This window comes from Gymnoscopelus braueri (genome assembly GCF_963280865.1).
Source record: "Gymnoscopelus braueri genome assembly, contig: SCAFFOLD_131, whole genome shotgun sequence".
Taxonomy (NCBI): domain Eukaryota; kingdom Metazoa; phylum Chordata; class Actinopteri; order Myctophiformes; family Myctophidae; genus Gymnoscopelus; species Gymnoscopelus braueri.
In genome coordinates, this window is record NW_027660868.1 from 104,494 (window position 1) to 110,939 (window position 6,446).

Sequence of the window (6,446 nt, forward strand, 5' to 3'; positions counted from 1 at the left end):
GGGGGTCCCTGGCACAAAATTTCAGATGGGGGTCCTTGGCCAAGTACATATATATCTGGGGGGTCCATCCTTTACATGAAAATGTTTGAGAACCACTGAAACAACACGTCATCATACCTTCCCGTCTTTAGTAAAAAATAAACAACACTATTTCACTACTCACCGAAACAAAGGCAGTTTTGTGTTGTTGAAAGTCTATTCTCCAGGGTGGGAAGACTCTCACCTTCTCTGTATAACACTTTTTGGGCAGAAAATAAAATATGTCCGCCAGATGGAAATTATTTTATTTACTCCACTGCGCCCTCTATAGATCTGGTCAATGGTAATTTATATTGAGAATAGCAGCGCGCGTTAGAGACTCCCCGAATGGAGCTTTTCTTTCCTTTTAATTTTATACCCTGAAGGAGACACCATCACGGACTCTTCAGTTTGGTCTATGAAGCCAAAGTTACGACGAAATATTCACTTTCAGACGTTTATGCCGAAACGTTTATGACAACATAGAACACATAAACACAGCCACCATGTTGCGTCACCTGACCTGTCCTGACCAGTGTTGCCAGAATTTGCGAGAGAAATAAGCAACCAGGTCTATGAAAACAAGCTCAAAAGAAGCGACTATAATGCAGGGCTGCCAACACTCCTGGTTTTTGACCACGTCTCTCCTGGATCGTCATCTCTTCTCGTTTTCTCCTGGATTTGGTATCAAACTCCAAAAATGCACCAGAACAAAGGAAATTACATCTACTATGTTAAAAGGTTTCTGGGGGAGGACCCAGACCCCCGGGGGTTCGGGGGTGTGGTCAGTGCATGCCATCATACAGAGATATTAACTTTTAAGTAATGAATGGTTATTATTAAAGATGGGTCTTACATTGCTTCAGTCATCAAATCAAATTATGTAGGCCTACTTTTTTAATGGATGAAATTGTACCCATTTTCCAATGCTAGTAAAGCAAGCCTGATAAAAGTATCAAACTCACAAAATTCACCAAAACACAGGAAATTACATCTACTCTGTTAAAAAAATCGGGGGGAGGATACCCTGAAGAATAACCTGAAGACTCTCGCAGGGGCCCTCATCCAATGTCATTTTGACTATGCATGCTTCTCATAGTATCACAACACCACTAAGGCCTTAAAAACAAGGCTCCAGACATCCCAAAACAAACTGGTAAGGCTACTTCTTGGCCTCAATCATACAACCCATCTAACCCCTGCTCACTTTGCTAGGGTTGGATGGCTCAGGGTTGAGGACAGAGTACGGCAACTTGCGTTGGGCCTGGTCTACAAGATTCGACACAACATTGGGATCCCCCTGTATTTGTATCTCATGCTATTCAGTAACCTGTAAGCTGATTGTATGACGTTCTAAACGCGTGCGCGAAATTTTGCGGTTAATTGCGCGGATTGTGGCCGTTTTTGAGCGTTTTTTTTTTACTTTATTTCGGGTTTAGGGTTAGGGTTAGGTTAGGCTTATGTTATTTAATTCTTATTTGTGCCTGGCGAGAGAGAGAGAGAGAGAGAGAGAGAGAGAGAGAGAGAGAGAGGCAGTGAGAGAGAGAGAGAGAGAGAGGCAGTGAGAGAGAGAGAGAGAGAGAGAGAATTCTGAATTAACAGGGTCATGTTTTGTACAATGCAATTTAAATGTAAACTGTAATGAGTGGGGTTTGAATCGGGGACCTTCGGAACATGAGGCTAACATTTTACTGATTGAGCTATTCAATCCACAGCCTTAATCAGTAAGAAAGGAGAATCCAACAAAACAAAACAAAAGGGGGAATGAAGTACGTCATACATTGAAAATAACTACCCTCAAATAAGCATTTCATGTTATCCTATATACAATTGAGAGATCGTCTCTCTTCCGGTGGTGCGACTGAAGGCACTTCATTTTTAATCATTTGTTTCGGCGAAATAACGACAATAACATCTCACATGTCACTACAACACCAGTCATAACGTGCGCAATTCATTCACGCAGTTATTCGTCCACTTTTCATTGCTCAACACACATTTGCCCCCTCACACCATAATTAAATCCGTCCAACACAAAATTCCCCACACATTACCGACACACCGGAAGGTGAGACCTTTTAGGTGCCTCAAAGACGTTGCCAGGTTGCGCGAGAGTAATACGCAATCCGCTCCGTCAATTTTCCTCCGGACGACAAAAGGCCAGCAACAAGCCACCAGGTTGATGCCAAAAACACCACAGATGGGGACAGACACGCTGGATCTATATAAATAACATACCTATGCCTTTCAATATATTCTACATACATGTTATATATTATTAAACGCACTTTCTCTAACCAATTTACACCCACTTCACGCTTACAACTCCTGGACATGGCAACGTCGCTCATCGTTCTGTGATTGACAGCAAAAGTTGGCCAATCAGGTGGCGAGTTCGCAGCCTGAAAAAAGACGAACGGCAGCCATTGTTGGTTGTGCGAGTCAGGGTGCGAGTGCCTTCACTTCTTATTTTCGCTTATTAAACGCTCTCAAACTTCTTCTTTGAGGCAAGGAATTCACTTATAACATATTGTTTGGATAGAATTCAGTTGTTTCACTTCATATGTGTGGTCAATTAATCATGACAGAGCCTATTTAAAAATAAAAATTCAGAGAACCGGCAGGGTCGAACAGTCACACGCATGTATCCGAATAAGTCAACCTATTTTGCCAATAGCCATCTCAAAAGTCCCGCTGCGTCATGGCTGTCCCCCCCGCCCCACCCCACCCCACCCCACCCCACCCCCACCACACACACACACACACACACACACACACACACACACACACACACACACGCACACGCGCACACACACAGGGAGAGAGAGGGAGGGTGGGAGAGAGAGAATAGTCAGCCAAACAGCGAGAGATAATTTTCGCTGACGGACAGACACAGACAGAGAGACAGAGAGAGAGAGAGAGGAAGAGAGGGAGGGAGGGAAAGACAAAATAAGCGAGCCCTCGCTTATTTTTGCGCGGACGTAATTTGTTTGTGGTGAATGTTTGCTGCTGATGTTTGTTGTGTGAAGCTTAATGTCAGAGTGTTTGTGTTGGAGCGCCTCAGTGCGGCTGCTGAGTTCATGTGCAACATCTTGCATGCGTGGCTGTGTTCACAGTTTTCCTTCGCCGTGTCACGGCCTGGGACCCCTAAGGGGGGGGGGGGAGGGGCGATCCTCTGGCTTTTTTTTTTTTTTTTTTTTTTTTTTATCCCATGATTTTGTACCCCCAAACGACATTTTCTTTGGCGGGGTTAGGGGGGGGGGACTAGAATTCTGCCCGCGTAGCGGGCAAAACTTCTAGTATTTAACAATTGCACATTTTTTCATTGATACAGTCATGTTGTGTGCAATGCAATTGAGATGAAGTCTGCATGAGGTGGGACTCAGGGATCGAACCAGCGACCTATGGATCACAGGCTGCCTCTCTTCTCATTGAGCTAGAGATATGGCCTTCCTGATGGTGTCTGTCTATATCTATAGGTTTTTCCGTCCGTTATGAACCAAGCCTCTGTTTCGCTAACTACTCTAGATCACTGGTTCACAAAACATTTACCAATAAAGATTTTTTTTTGTCTCCTAAGAATTCCAAATGATGATCACCTCAACACATTGTTGGGGACAGGGATCGAACCAGCAACCTATGGATTCACAGACTGCCTCTCTTCTCATTGAGGTAGAGATATGGCCTCCTTGACGGTGTCTGTTGATATCTATAGGTTTTTCCGTCCGTTATGAACCAAGCCTCTGTTTCGCTAACTACTCTAGATCACTGGTTCACAAAACACTTACCAATAAAGTTTTTTTTGTCTTCTCGGAATGGAAACTAGTGAAAATAGTCGATCTACAAGATCACAACGCGTTGCTATCTGAAAAGTTGTGAGATTGTAGATTTTTAAAAATTGCCCATGTCTGAATTAACAGGGTCATGTTTTGTACAATGCAATTTAAACGTAACCTGTAATGAGTGGGATTTGAACCGGGGACCTTTGGAACATGAGGCTATTCTTTATTGATTGAGCTATTCAATCCACAGCCTCAGTCAGTGAGAAAGGAGACTCCAACAAAACAAAACAAAAGGGCGAATGAAGTACGTCATACATTGAAAATATAGTCTCTCTGATATTTCATATAAAAAGCAAAAGGATAAAGCCTCAGTGGTTCTCAAAGTGTGGTCCGGGGGACCCCCGGGGGGTCCTTAAAGGGTTTCCAGGGGGTCCCCAACAAAATGAGTTAATAAAGCATCTAAATCAGCGTGACCGCTTTAACCCAATGTATACGTAGATTATACAGCTGATCAGAAATAGAGCGTGAGTTTGTAGATCTGATATTTTTTAAAGAAATCTTGAAAAATAATGTGGATGTTTGTAATACATTTTAACACAGATCTTGTATGGGGGTCCCTGGCACAAAGTATATGTTCAGATGGACGTGTGCGGACAAATACATATTAACCCAATTTGGGCGGGAACCCCTATTTGTAACTCTACCTTTCAGGACAGGAACCTCTTTTAGAGTTGTTGTTGCTATGTTGTTGTTATGTACAGGGACGGCAGTGGCTCAGGGGTAGAGTGGCCGGTAGAGTGAACTGGAAACCGGTTCGATCCCGGGCTCCCCCAGAGTTAGTGTAGAAGTGTCCTTGAGCAAGACACTGAACCCCTGATTACTCCTGATGAGCAGCTTGGTGCCTTGTATGGTTTCCTCCTGTGTGTGTGTGTGTGTGTGTGTGTGTGTGTGTGTGTGTGTGTGTGTGTGTGTGTGTGTGTGTGTGTGTGTGTGTGTGTGTGTGTGTGTGTGTGTGTGTGTGTGTGTGTGTGTGTGTGTGTGTGTGTGTGTGTGTGTGTGTGTGTGTGTGTGTGTGTGTGTGTGTGTGTGTGTGTGTGTGTGTGTGTGTGTGTGTGTGTGTGTGTTGCACAATCTATGCAAAGCGCTTTGTATAAAAGCTCTATATAAATGCACCATTTATTTATTTAAGTACAGTATATACAGCAACATACATTTGTTGTCATTTTGAATAAATATTGATCAGTAAACTGAGGTCAGGATTTAGAATGTGTTTTAAGAATGAGCCTCAGGTATGAATAATAATAATAATAATACATTTTATTTGTATTGCACTTTACATTTGAAACAAACCTCAAAGTGCTACAGTACATAATAAAACAAGATAAAGAAACCATTTGCAAGAATCAAAAAGTATAAACAGGTTAAAACAAGTTTTCTTCCTTGGCCTCCAGGGTGTGTGTGTGTGTGTGTGTGTGTGTGTGTGTGTGTGTGTGTGTGTGTGTGTGTGTGTGTGTGTTTGTGTGTGTGTGTGAAGCATAAACCAAGGATAACACCTGTAGCAGGAATCCAGTGACTGGTCTCTGCAGTAGCTGTTTGAGCCACCAGGGGGCGTCTGGACACAACAGGATGGTGACACACTGAGACTAAATGGGAAGAAAACTTGTAAAAGCAATATTTGGACAATTAAAAAAAAAGTTATAAAAGAAACTACAAAGGTTAAAAAAAAACATCTGTTGGCACTTATAAATAACTAATAGTAATATAATAATGATTAATTAATTTATATGGCACCCTCCATACATAACTTATAGCTCAATGTTGCATTGTGATAGACCCATCCATAGATAGATAGATATCCATCAATACAAAACCAATAAGCAAGGAGAATGTCATTAACAAGCTGTTATCTTTCAAAACAAGACAACCCCCTCCACCATTATGACTATCATATATAACAAAGTGTTATAAAAATAATCATATGTGAACTGGGGACCCCCAAAAATAATCATATGTGAACTGGGGACCCCCCACCCTGACAAGCACTTGGACCTGTAGGAGTTGAGGCATTACATTTAGTTTGACTCCACAGATACACATTTTGAAAATAGCCAATCAGCTAATTTCAACATCTTTGCCTCTTTTTGTAGGTAATATTTGACAATTTGGTAAATGTTTGACCTTTTTTTATAGTACAGTTTGTTGATTACTTTTGATGCAATGAAAACTTCATTTCATAGGTATTAAAATGTAGCCTGGTAAACCCCCCTCCCTCCGGAAATCTCATTTGCATTTGATTTCAGGAAGGAGGTCTGGGATTGCGAAGGGAGTAAAGCTGCCCGAACACTGCGTGTTCGAACCAATCAGCGGCTGCTAGGGGCGGGATCATCCAATCACCTGCCTAGTAGCTTGAAAAAAAGAAAAACCGTCTGTCATCGATTCTGCGACCGGAGTCTCAGATGGGAAGTAGGCTGTGAAACAAATGTGTGTCGCAAGCTTCTTCCATTTGACGGTGTCAGGTTAATTAAAATGGTCTTAAAAGGTCCTAAAAGTCATTAAATTGTCACTTTATAAATGTGCAGATACCCTGTATACACTTATACTGTATGTTGGTTTGTTTACTGTTGAGTGAGAAAACAATGTATTATT